The sequence below is a fragment of the Squalius cephalus genome, assembly GCF_949319135.1.
Source record: "Squalius cephalus genome assembly, chromosome: 23".
NCBI classification, from domain to species: Eukaryota; Metazoa; Chordata; class Actinopteri; order Cypriniformes; family Leuciscidae; genus Squalius; species Squalius cephalus.
The window spans coordinates 5,847,927-5,861,720 of record NC_137144.1 but is presented as its reverse complement, the minus strand read 5'-3'; the positions used below and the strand labels follow the sequence as shown (position 1 = coordinate 5,861,720).

Here is a 13,794-nt window from a genome sequence, read left to right as displayed (position 1 = left end):
CATTATATATATATATATATATATATATATATATATTTTTTTTTTTTTTTTTTTTTTTTTTTTTTTTCCAGTAATTGCAATGTTGCCACACTATTGGCTGTCTCTCCTCGCTGTTTTGAGCATGATTGGTTATTCTCTGTTTATTCTGACTGTCATCCAGGAATCTAGCCAATGACAACTATGCGCGCCTTTACGAGTCAAGTTTGAATAAACGTCAGTTGAGCGAGTCGGTGTTTGCTTTGCTGCTGCGCGGGATCTTCAATATTAGCCTATTCTGTGGGTTTTACATCGTTTAAAACATGGATTATTTTACATCGGACTGCTAAATGTTTATTTTGAGCGAGTTGCTGGATGTAAATGAAGAACAAACAAGGAATATGGACAAAGAATTTTAACAACGGACATATTGCAATCTACGGAAGGTAAATAACTTTATTTTATACAAATTCTGCTACGTCAAGATATAGTGTATTAAATTGAGAATCTGAACGCGATTAGATCAATATTATTAGTGCATACGGTATTCCAATGAATTAATGTTATGTGCTGCTAGCATGTGTAACTTGTCTAACTTATGATAAAAAAATAAAAAATAAAACTCAGCATAGGAGCTTTACAACGAGTGAACTGAGAATATTGTATCTTTAGACAGAAAGGAACTGTCACAGTCTTACTCTAATCTGCAAACTAGGCTTTTGAATCTATTGTTGATCGCGGGATGGCTAACCGATCAGTTAAATTAACGAGTCGTAATAATATGTTTTGGAGCTGTTGAGTCAATTTTGCAAGCTTTTGCAAATGTCTCCGTTAGTAAGTAAAACAAATAATAATATTGATGTGTATGTGTGTGTTTCCTTCATGATCCAGGCATTTTGGGAATAAATATTATCCAGCCACACGATGTTCAGATGTGGTGAGTATTGTCATAAAATACTCGTGAAATAGAGGCAGAACATGTAAACTCTGCTCAAATGCACTGGTTCAAACCCTCCAGACAAGCTTTATCTTCTTGAGTTTACAGGCCTAGCTGACCCAAAAATAAATGTCTTTCAAAATGAAAGTATTTTCAAACCTGTATAACTTACTTTTGTGAAACACAAGAATTTTGGGAATAAAACAACTGTATTCATTGTATGACAAAAATAAAAGGCATTTTCCAAGATATCTTAATTATGGTTCTACATAAGAAACTCATACAATTTCAACATGAGGGTGAGTAAGCTACATAATGAGATTTTTTTTTTTTTTTTGGATGAGCTGTTCTTTTAAGGACATTTGCTAAATTAACCATGTTTTTTATTAGCCTATAGTGTAGAAACCATGTTTTTATGGTGGACTGATTACAATAATTTATTAAGTGAGTATAGGAGCAGGCTTCACTGCATATATTAATAAACTTTTAGAGTGCTGGCCTGAATAATTGTAATACGTAAAATAGGAAAGAGGCCGCACTATGCATAACCTTTTATTTGCAAAAATGCATTTCGGCGCATGCAAACTGATGAAGGCACGCGCCAAAACGTGTTTTTGCAAATAAAAGTTTATGCATAGTGCGGCCTCTTTCCTATTTTACGTATTACAATAATTTATTACCATTTGGTTAGTGTCGCAAAACATTGTTAATTTTTAGTGTTCTCCAGATTTATATAACACTTATGGAACATTAAAAAATGGTCCTATGTTACCCGATCAATAATCCTATTAACACACTTTTTAACAAAATTTTTATTTTTAGATCAAGCATTGGACTTACGGAGCAGAATAGGCACCAACAGATAAAAACAAGTCCATCACTAGTAAGTATCCACTGCAGTATCTGGTTACACTTTATTTCGATAGTCCACTTTAGACATTCTACTAACTATAAGTAACTTTTCAACTACATGTCAACTAACTCTCATTAGAGTATTAGTAGGCTGTAATAGACAGTCAATAGACTGGTAGGTTAAAGGAGAACTCCGGTCAATTTTAACATTGAGCTCATTTTTTTGTACATTTGGAGTGCTGTCAATACAGAGAACAACGACAAAAATCGGTGTTGCCTACACCGTGTTATCCTCTTTTTAAAATTTGCACCCTGTTGACTTCAATGGGGCAAGTACTAAACCTGCTTTTAGCCTCTTAACATCCTTGATGTGTCATTACAAGTGCACAGGTCATGTGAGTGATTCCTTCAGAGTGAACACAAGTGAATCTGACTGCAGTAGATGTGAAAGATATGTATAAAAATGATGTTATTTAAGCCAGCGCAAATACCTGTATTTACATCCTGTTTTCGGTTGAAGTCCAAAGTAGTCGATTGTCGAGTTCACGCGCATAGGTTTAGTTACCTATGATCACGCGCGTGAACTCGGCAATCGACTACTGTGGACTTCAACCGAAAACAGGATGTAAATACAGGTTAAAGCTAGATATGGTGGAAGAGTTCCATTTAACATTTGTTTGGGTTTGCTATATTACACACATTTTCATCATACCGAAGTTCCATAGGTAAAACTTTTATTAATAGATGCGTTAATGTAACTACCTGCAGGGTTAAAAGAAAAGACGTCAAGAACACACAAACTTAAGGAACTTTTACACAACAACAATGTACTAAAAACGGAAGAGTTTTTTCTTTGTACAGATGACAACGTTATTAAAACGATTACCGTTTGGACAGATCCACTGTGTTAATCTACATGTTCCTTCTTTTGGTGATGCACATTTTTCTATCAGACATAAGTTTTAGATACCAGACAAAACGAATGAAATGTGACCCATGCTAATTAATTCCCCCCTTTTACCTCTCTCTTTTATCTTTCTGTGGTCAGGATCCGTCATTCATCAGAACAGCTACCAAGAGAAGTGAGTATTCGTCCTCTACCTCCTTTGTCTCAATGTTATTTCAACACAATTGGTCTCCAAAGTACAATATGTATGTGTTTATATTAGGGGTGTAAGATTAAGAAAATGTCATAATTGCGATTTTCGATGCAAAAATGATTCTCGATAAATAAAAAAACGATTCACAGTATGTAAATGTAGTTACTTTTCCTATGTAGGTATTAGGGATATGCATCTCCATAACTGAGGCCGATACGATACGAATCTCGATGCATAGCCAACGATACAATACATTAATGATACATATAAGCAGCTGCCAGCTAGATGCAATGCAATACGATTCACTATTATTACGATCCGGTGCGATTCGATTTCGATTCAACGCATTGCAAAAATATGATGCTATGCAATTCAATATGGTATAGATAGTTAACTTTTATTTCTTTTGTTCAGACATAGGGCAAATCATAAAGTAGCTTAAGTGCCATCTGACTTTTAACACATGGCTCTCTCACAATCAAAAGATTTGGTTTCCACAAAAAAAGCAGGTACTGTAGGCTAACTGACCAGAAAGCAGGTGCTGTTATTATGTGCTTCACGGGCCGTTTATCAGTTTGGACCAGGGCCGGGTTTCCCGATAACGATGTATCTTAGCTCTTAAGAGCGCTTTCTACGTGCAAGATTACGAACGCTCGCAGCAATTCCACGAGTGTTTCCCATAAATGAACTTAACATGAACGCGCGAGAACGCGCTCTGCGTGCTACTTAAGAGTCGCTGTCCATTTGTGAAGTTCTGAAACATAACCTTATATGGAATCGTATTCTGAACGTTTAACCTAATAATTGTCATCTGTTGTGGATTAGCAATCAAGACAAGTCTATATAAAGCACCTACAGGCGGAGGCACTGACAAAATGGCAACAAAAAAAAAAAAAGATTTAAAGGATTTGTTTTATTTATTTTTTGTTCATTCATTTCATTTTGATTAAAATTATTAAATTAAATTATTTAATTTTTTTTTTTTTTTTTCTGACCTTTTTAATTATTTAATTTATACATTAATTTAACCAACAACAAAAAAGAGTAATAAAGTGTACAATAAAGTACAATCAAAACCTTATATTATAATCACATTGCATTTGAAGAAAGCTAAAGGTGTAATCTGCCGGTTGTCCTGCAGGTGTCCTCATAAATCTGTCTTCTTACGATGCACTTGGGGATGTACGATTACTCCAGAGCACTCGTAGATCTACGAAGATTTTCAAGTGCTACTTAAGCTACGATGCTTTTGGGAAACAGACCGTAATATTAAGATCAGTCGTACGATCGTTTTTACGATCAACTTAGGCTTACGATGCTTTTGGGAAACGCAGCCCAGTGCAGCACGAGCCGATCTTGATCAAGCGACACTGTTACTACACGGCGCTAAGAGATCCCCACTGAAGTAATAACATCGCTGCGAGATCTAGTGAGAAGCATTCATATTTCTCTGTTATTAATGGATCAAACAGCGCTGACGTGGAAACATTGTGCCATGAATGAACAATCCAGTGTCCACAGATCAGCAACATTCACCATGGATTTACTGTAGTAACACTAACTGTAACCATGGAAGTTTGGCAGGAATAGTAGGCTATAATGCTTTCAAGTTACATTACGTTGGTTTTATATTGACATAAATAAAATTACTGCCCTCAAATGTTAATCTGAACTAAAATAAACCTTTGTTTATAACTACAATATTACATTTCATTTTTTTCAAGGAGCTGTTTTACATGCTTCTAAGAGTCAATTATAGCTTCATCATTCCTCAAAGTAAAAAAAAAATCATACTTTATGATGTTAGGTTTAATAAAAAAAAAAAAAAGTTACAAATATTAAATCAAGGAAATTTCTCTGGCATTTCTTTCTTTTTCCTGTATCGAAAACGTACCTTACCGTGACACAAGTGTATCGTATTTAACCGAACCATGAATTTTGTGAACCGTTAACTTACACCCCTAATATGTGTGTGTGTGTGTGTGTGTATATGGGGCTGTTTAAACCTGGCCACTTGATGCGTTTTCTCAGATCGGATAGCTATCTGTTTTATCACAACAATTCCATTTACACCTTACACCTTTTGCAAAACGGATATAAATCCGATCTTCGATTCCCTCGCTATGCAAATTTAATGGCGTTCACGTCACCGAAAGCAACAGATATGAGCTGCATTTTATTGATCATCCGTTAAAGGAGAACTCCGGTCAATTTTAACATTGAGCTCATTTTTTTGTACATTTGGAGTGCTGTCAATACAGAGAACAACGACAAAAATCGGTGTTGCCTACACCGTGTTATCCTCTTTTTAATATTTGCACCCTGTTGACTTCAATGGGGCAAGTTTTAAAGGTCCAATTCCATGGATTATTTTTATTATTTTATCATGTTTCCTGGGGTGCCCTTATAATGTTAGTATGTTTTTTAGATCAAAAATTGTTATAATTTAGAAATAAAAGGCATATTTCCTAGCCTGATTTCATTCCCTGGTTTGAACACTCTGTTTGAAGGGGCGTGTCTGCTGTGAGACTTCAGTGTAAACGCCCTCTGCTGTGATTGGCTGAAATGTTTGCATATGAAATATCTGGCATTACATGTGGAACTATCTGGAAAACTTTTACTATTACAGCTATTATACGTTTTTACTATTACAGCTATCGGGATTAACGAATCGTGAGAAGTTTTTTAAGTATTTAGATCTATTTCAATCACATAAAAGGTTGCAGTGATGAGCATATTGAGCAGATGACAGCCTGTTGATCGTGTGAAAAAAGATCTTATCACTTTCTGCACTCTCACTAATGATTTCACCAATGCAAACATGAGGTATATAAATACAGTAAGCGCTTCGTTGTGCAGTGTAACAGCGTCATTGATTTCATAACGAGTTTTGGCAAGTGTCCAGATAAACTCGCGCTGTGTGATTGACAGCTTGGGCGATTGGAAAGGGATTGTTCTTTGATCGCTTTCTGTATATTAATCACAGTTTAAGTAAGATTATTTTCATCCTACTAAGAGAAACGATGTGAAGTTGATCGCTACTTCCATATTAAATCACTACTTGTTCTTACCGCTTGCTGGAATATAGTTGAAATTGCCCCCTTCGTCAGTATGAAACGCTGAGAGAAGCCTGCTTGATATTATCCCAGGTTAGAAAAACAGTCCGTGGTGAAATGGACAGAGCAAACTAACAACTTCGAATTAAACTTTTGCGGTATCCGATTATAGATAAACATCAACCGTCTGTTGACATTTCGCCATCAATACGCCTGTGTTCCTGTGGGCGGAGGTTAGTCAAAACACGGTTCTGGTGATGTCACTAAAGAAGGAAGTAGTGGGGTGTAGTCCAATCGAGCCGTTCGTTGTAGTCAACTTCTGTTAAATAAAATATCTCGCTTGGCATTGAACTTTGAGCTTTATAATTTTACAGATATTATTTATACTCTAACAACAACATTACACACTAACTAAAGTTTGAAACATGGGATCACAAAGAACGGGACCTTTAAACCTGCTTTTAGCCTCTTAACATCCTTGATGTGTCATTACAAGTGCACAGCTAATGTGAGTGATTCCTTCAGAGTGAACACGGGTTAATCTGACTGCAGTAGATGTGAAAGATATGAATAAAAATGATGTTAATTCAGTCAGCGCTCATACCTGTATTTACATCCTGTTTTCGGTCGAAGTCCACAGTAATCGATTGTCGAGTTCACGGGCATAGGTTTAGTACCTATGATCACGCGCGTGAACTCGACAATCGACTACTGTGGCCTCAATGTTAAAATTGACCGGAGTTCTCCTTTAAAATTTCTAAATCAAAGACCGCAATAGGAGAGAGCGCAACAGCCCTGGTAATATCATTTCATTTCTTTACTTTTAAAGATGATAACTGTGTTAAGCATCGGGGGCTTACTTTCACTTTGATTTCCGCTAGTTTGCAGGTTGGCTTGATGAATAACGTTAGATGGTCAGCGGCGATGCGGCAGTAGCGTCATCATAACTGGCTATAACATGACATATAGCCTATAACACGCTCTCACACCTTTATTTTAGAGCGTTTTTGGGAGGAGTAAAATTTACATATGATATGTGGTTTCAACAACCAGATGCATTTACACTTGTCCAGAATCTTCTGGAATGCGGCCCAGACCTCCTCCTGAAGTGGTTTGAGCAATCAGATTCAAATGCGTCACGAATGCGTTTCAGAGGGCATTTACACCTGGTCTTTTCAAGATCGTATAGCTATCCGATCACCAAAATCGCATGAAGTTGTAAATGGCCCCTATATGTGTGTGTGTGTGTGTGTGTGTGTGTGTGTGGAATGCCTTATATCAGGCTTGATGTAATTTTACTTGATTTGTGATTTATTTCATTTAATTGATTCGAGTACTCAAATTTTCAACTATGTATCTCTGCTATAAGCTAAACCACAACAGTGGCATTTGTATTTATTTATTTTACATGTTGATTTTTTTGCTTTGATTGTAGCTGCTGTCATGAAATGGGACCCAGCTGCAACAGAGGCCCAAATAAAGTCTGCAGCCGATCATCTGAAACTGCTTGCTGCTATAAATGAAGCTTGTGAACCTTATAGCAGCCATATTTTGTTAATTGTTATATTATAGCCTATATTGTTTTAACAACATTTTATAGATTATTTAAAGGGAAAATGTGTTAATTTACAACTTAACTGTTCTGGTTTTTAAGTTTGATTGTGTTAATGTATACTTTATTCTTCCGGCTGTTAAGTTTTGGTCCAGCAGAACAAAATAGTAATAAAAATATATTTTGAGATTTAAATAGTTGATTTCTTGGAGTGATTAGTTTGGTTTACAGGAAAATGGTAAGCAGTTTATTACAGTTATATTGTTAAGATATACAAATGCAATTATATACACTACACAGTTATTCAATTGAATATTCAGTATTATCAATATTCTTTAAAATCTTGTTTAGGTCTATGGTCTGTGTGTCTGCAGTTTCATGACACGACAACCATTAACAATGAGTAACTGGGTTTTTCTCAGTGAGAACTAGCTCACTCACTGCCACTGTTTTGTAAATATTTTTTAAAGTTGGATCCTTGCAAAATGCACATATGGGATTTCCATGTCAGTATGGGTCTTTAACAGTCTTTGACATTTCTACTACAGAAAACACGTCTAATACAACTTTTATTCTTGCTGCCTTTAGATGTCTAACAATTACGTCTGTAGCACGTCTTTACTTGACATCTATACAATGTCCAGAAAAGACGTAAAAAAAACTTTCATTCTGGATCCTGTGAGGACGTCTTCTGGATGTCTAAGAATGGCGTCTTTGAGGACGTCTTCTGGATGTCTAAGAATGACGTCTTTAGCACGTCTTTAATTGACGTCTATACAATGTCCAGAAAAGACGTAAAAAAAACTTTCATTCTGGCTCCTGTGAGGACGTCTTCTGGATGTCTAAGAATGACGTCTTTAGCACGTCTTTAATTGACGTCTATACAATGTCCAGAAAAGACGTAAAAAAAACTTTCATTCTGGCTCCTGTGAGGACGTCTTCTGGATGTCTAAGAATGGCGTCTTTGAGGACGTCTTCTGGATGTCTAAGAATGACGTCTTTAGCACGTCTTTAATTGACGTCTATACAATGTCCAGAAAAGACGTAAAAAAACTTTCATTCTGGCTCCTGTGAGGACGTCTTCTGGATGTCTAAGAATGACGTCTTTAGCACGTCTGTAATTGACGTCTATACAATGTCCAGAAAAGACGTAAAAAAAACTTTCATTCTGGCTCCTGTGAGGACGTCTTCTGGATGTCTAAGAATGACGTCTGTAGCACGTCTTTAATTGACGTCTATACAATGTCCAGAAAAGACGTAAAAAAAACTTTCATTCTGGCTCCTGTGAGGACGTCTTCTGGATGTCTAAGAATGAAGTCTGTAGCACGTCTGTAATTGACGTCTATACAATGTCCAGAAAAGACGTAAAAAAAACTTTCATTCTGGCTCCTGTGAGGACGTCTTCTGGATGTCTAAGAATGACGTCTGTAGCACGTCTTTAATTGACGTCTATACAATGTCCAGAAAAGACGTAAAAAAAACTTTCATTCTGGCTCCTGTGAGGACGTCTTCTGGATGTCTAAGAATGATGTCTTTTAGACGTCTTCTGGACGACTTTTTGCTCGCTGGGTAGTGTCATTATGAATGTTAAACATCATAAAGGCAGTGTTATCCGTACTAACACAGTTCAGTCCAAAAAGTAAACTGAAAACAATTTAATTAAATGAAGAAATTATTTAACTTGTCTGATTATATAGATTGTGTGTGAGAGAACTAATGTACAGGACTAATAATACATAGAGGTAAACTGATTACTTGTTTTTAGCTTTAATGTAAGCATTTCCCAAAAGTGACAAATTGGAAACAAGCCTGACAACATTCTAGAGCCTCAGTCTGAAGGTTTGATTATGTGACAGATTTTGTGTTCAATGTGTTGAAAACTAGCCACAGATTGTAAAGATTCAGACAGATTAGAATTTACGCTCTATTCACTTCTATCCACGTGACCTCAGGGCAAAGAAAACAAACTCAAAGCTGCCGGGAAAGTGAAGTGTTTTAAGAAAAATGGAAAGTCTGATCATTCTTAAAATTTTCTCTTTGTGTGTGCTTGTGTGTGTGGGTGTTCTTAAAAGTGTTTATTGCAATCCAAATTCTTTAAATGTACTGTGCCTGTTCTAACAAAAAAGGGAACAAATAGGGAACGAGGGTATAATATAACCAGTCTGTCTCATGATTTAATAGTCTAGACTTGTGGATTAAAAATGTGGAATTTGGTCTGCTTACTAAATGCTTAGAGATATGAGGTGAAACAATAGTAAAGAAGTTAACATGTAACCTTGCCATTTTATGCATTCATTGACATATAAATATGCTAATAAAACATTCATGCAAAGAGCAACTTGGGACTCTTTAATAAAAATGTTTGAGGCAATTGATAGTGGCTTCTTGGACGGGACGTCAAACCCACCTTAAGTAAGATATGACACTATGACACTTATGACACTAATACTATTTGAATTTTCTATATGATGAGTTTGCAACTTTGTGTTATTCTCACATATTGTTTATGAAACCAGTTAGCCATATGAGCTTCTCCAGTGCTGGAATGATAAACATGGAGGTCGAGAGCCTGTCGAGGGAGATATCATGTCGATATCTCTGTGAACATTCCTGAAATACACTGGGGAGATTGTTTTTCAGGCTCTTCACCTTTTACTCAAAATCACGTGACTAGTTAGAAGGAATTTACATTGTTTAAATGTCTTAAAGGAAATCGAGTCAAGATTTTTAAAAACAGTCCATACAATGCAAGGAATGTTGAAACATTGCACTGCAATAATGTAATTCATACCCCAGTTGTTTAATTCAAGTCTTCTGAAATGACGTAATTGGTTTAGGAGGGAACTAAACAAAATATAAGTCATTTTTTCACTATACATCTTGACATGGTCTTTCCCGGCCCTTCCACCATCAGCTTTGCAAAGAGCGCAGCAAGTGTTCAGTGATGTTTGACGGCAGGAAAAACGTTTAAACACTTTCAATCTGAGGTCAGTTGTCCAGCGGAGCAGTGAAAGACTGAAAATGCCATTAATGGTAAGAAGAGTAAAAGAAAACCTCTGGTGAAGAGGAGGAAATTGCAATATATAAACCAAAAGCTGCTCTTCCTGCTTTCTCAAAAACCTTGCTAACAAATACAAACTCATACTAAAGAGCTGTTCAGTTGAGATGTTAATTTTCTGGCCAAACCAGAAGCTAATTTGCTTCGGTTTGTAAAAGATGTTATACATATTTGAACTGTTCTTGTGACAGTTATATAGTCTCGACCCATAGGTGTCGCTAGCGCTTGGTGTTTCTGGTGCTTCGAAACGGTGGCTGCGTCCGAAAAATGATAAATGCTGCCTTCGGAGGACACATGGTTGGAAGGCATCAAGAACCATCCGAATGCAATGTTAGTTTCGCTTCTTGTCTCCTGAGAGACCTTCATCTGATTGATTTTTTATTCAGTTTTATTTTGATAAACATGACACAATATAACATCACGACTACATGAAAAGAGCTTTTACTGTAATAAAAAACAGATTTGTGAGCATTAGTGGAACTGAAGGCGTTCGAATAAACACTAAATACATGTGATTGTTGTCATGCGGTGAATCCGGCCAATCGTGAAACAGCTGTGTCGTCATCAGAGCTCTTGCAGCCACTCTGGAGAAGCAGCGCTGTATGAAGTCGAACAAGCCTAAAATCAGCTAGTATGGTGGGTGATTAATTAATTATTGATCTCATTAGTTTGCAGATTTGACCAATAATGAGTTAACGAGTCATCCAGGTGGTACAAATGGTTTTCTGTTTGGCTTTAAAAGACCTGGTTGAGACTTTAGCCTGTGCAGTTGAATTGGTTTTCTTAGTGGCTCAGTTTGTGTTATAAAATGGGTTCGATTAAAATTATTGTTTTGGTAGTTCTTTATCACCAGTTACTATGGCATGGTGAGTTTAATTTTTGTTTGCTTTTAGTAAGTTTACTTGTCTGTTTAAAAAAAAAAAAAGTCAAATGTGTTTCTCAGAATTCAGCTGCTTAGTCGAAGATGGATCCTTAGATTTATCCTTGAGTGATGTTGGGAGAGTAGTTGGAGACAAAGGTTTGTAGAACTTCTTTGCTTCATAATTATACTCTTTTACTACGAGATTGAGTTTATACTAACCCATTTACATGGTTGTTGTTTTTGCTGTTAGCAAAAAAAAAAAAAACCCAAAAAACGTAATTTCTCTTTCTCCCTATCTCCAGACAATTCTAGCTCTGTCCAACTGCAGGACACTTCTAGCCCTGAGGGGTCGGCTTCTGTGAACGCTACCTTCAGCCAGGATGATGCAGAGGGGTCCGGTTCTGTCAATGCCACCTTCAGCCAGGACGATGCAGAGGGGTTCGGTTCTGTCAATGCCACCTTCAGCCAGGACGATGCAGAGGGGTTCGGTTCTGTGAATGCCACCTTCAGCCAGGACGATGCAGAGGGGTTCGGTTCTGTGAATGCCACCTTCAGCCAGGACGATGCAGAGGGGTCCGGTTCTGTGAACGCCACCTTCAGCCAGGACGATGCAGAGGGGTCCGGTTCTGTGAATGCCACCTTCAGCCAGGACGATGCAGAGGGGTCCGGTTCTGTGAACGCCACCTTCAGCCAGGACGATGCAGAGGGGTCTGGTTCTGTCAACGCCACCTTCAGCCAGGACGATGCAGAGGGGTCCGGTTCTGTGAACGCCACCTTCAGCCAGGATGATGCAGAGGGGTCTGGTTCTGTCAACGCCACCTTCAGCCAGGACGATGCAGAGGGGTCCGGTTCTGTCAACGCCACCTTCAGCCAGGACGATGCAGAGGGGTCCGGTTCTGTGAACGCCACCTTCAGCCAGGACGATGCAGAGGGGTCCGGTTCTGTGAACGCCACCTTCAGCCAGGACGATGCAGAGGGGTCCGGTTCTGTGAACGCCACCTTCAGCCAGGACGATGCAGAGGGGTCCGGTTCTGTCAACGCCACCTTCAGCCAGGACGATGCAGAGGGGTCCGGTTCTGTGAACGCCACCTTCAGCCAGGACGATGCAGAGGGGTCCGGTTCTGTGAACGCCACCTTCAGCCAGGACGATGCAGAGGGGTCCGGTTCTGTGAACGCCACCTTCAGCCAGGACGATGCAGAGGGGTCCGGTTCTGTGAACGCCACCTTCAGCCAGGACGATGCAGAGGGGTCTGGTTCTGTCAACGCCACCTTCAGCCAGGACGATGCAGAGGGGTCCGGTTCTGTGAACGCCACCTTCAGCCAGGATGATGCAGAGGGGTCTGGTTCTGTCAATGCCACCTTCAGCCAAGACGATGCAGAGGGGTCCGGTTCTGTGAACGCCACCTTCAGCCAGGACGATGCAGAGGGGTCTGGTTCTGTCAATGCCACCTTCAGCCAGGACTATTCTGAGGGGTCTGGTTCTGTCAACGCCACCTTCAGCCAGGACGATGCAGAGGGGTCTGGTTCTGTCAATGCCACCTTCAGCCAAGATGATGCAGAGGGGTCCGGTTCTGTCAATACCACCTTCAGCCAGGACGATGCGGAGGGGTCCGGTTCTGTTAATGCCACCTTCAGCCAGGACGATGCAGAGGGGTCCGGTTCCGTCAATGCCACCTTCAGCCAGGATGATGCAGAGGGGTCCGGTTCTGTCAATGACACCTTCAGCCTAGACTATTCTGAGGGGTCCGGTTCTGTCAATGCCACCTTCAGCCAAGATGATGCTGTGGGGTCTGGTTCTGTGAACGCCACCTTCAGCCAGGACGATGCGGTGGGGTCTGGTTCTGTGAACGCCACCTTCAGCCAGGACGATGCGGTGGGGTCCGGTTCTGTCAACGCCACCTTCAGCCAGGACGATGCTGTGGGGTCTGGTTCTGTGAACACCACCTTCAGCTAGCATGATGCTGTGGGATCTATTGTTTTAGCCCCTGTCTATTTAACTTGACATGAGTCGAGATTTTGTGTAACAATAAAATTGTCTTTTGGAATGGGTTTCATGGTTTGATTGTCAACTCATCTTTCTTTTAGATTTTGCTAAGGTTTTACAGCCACTTGGATTAGTTTGTGATGGCTTTATAGTCTTGTGGATGACAGGAGGCCTGTCTTTTGAGGTCCAGTTTTGCCCAAGAAGTCTGTCAAGTACCGTAACCTTTTATTCTTCCAGTTTGCCTTCTTTGAGGACTATGATAGGAAAGTGACTGCAATGGTTTGCAGATATTGTTATCATTCATAGATAAGTGAATGATTGAGTCATACTTGCGGAAGTAGTTTGCCCAACATTATTCTAGTGTACTTCCCACGATATTACTCTATAGGATTGGCTGAACGATGTGTTTGCTTATTT

General features: G+C 39.1%; 2 long non-coding RNA genes across 2 annotated transcripts; both read left to right on the top strand.

The window, feature by feature from the left end:
• Positions 1-235: 235 nt before the first annotated feature.
• On the top strand, positions 236-1,780 carry LOC307151556. Its single transcript, XR_013819901.1, has 3 exons — positions 236-422; positions 868-910; positions 1,736-1,780. It is a non-coding gene; the product is annotated as an uncharacterized lncRNA (long non-coding RNA).
• A 9,525-nt stretch (positions 1,781-11,305) lies between these two features.
• Positions 11,306-11,811, top strand: LOC307151914. The gene is made up of 3 exons (XR_013819947.1): positions 11,306-11,397; positions 11,475-11,549; positions 11,696-11,811. It is a non-coding gene; the product is annotated as an uncharacterized lncRNA (long non-coding RNA).
• The last annotated feature ends 1,983 nt before the right edge of the window (positions 11,812-13,794 follow it).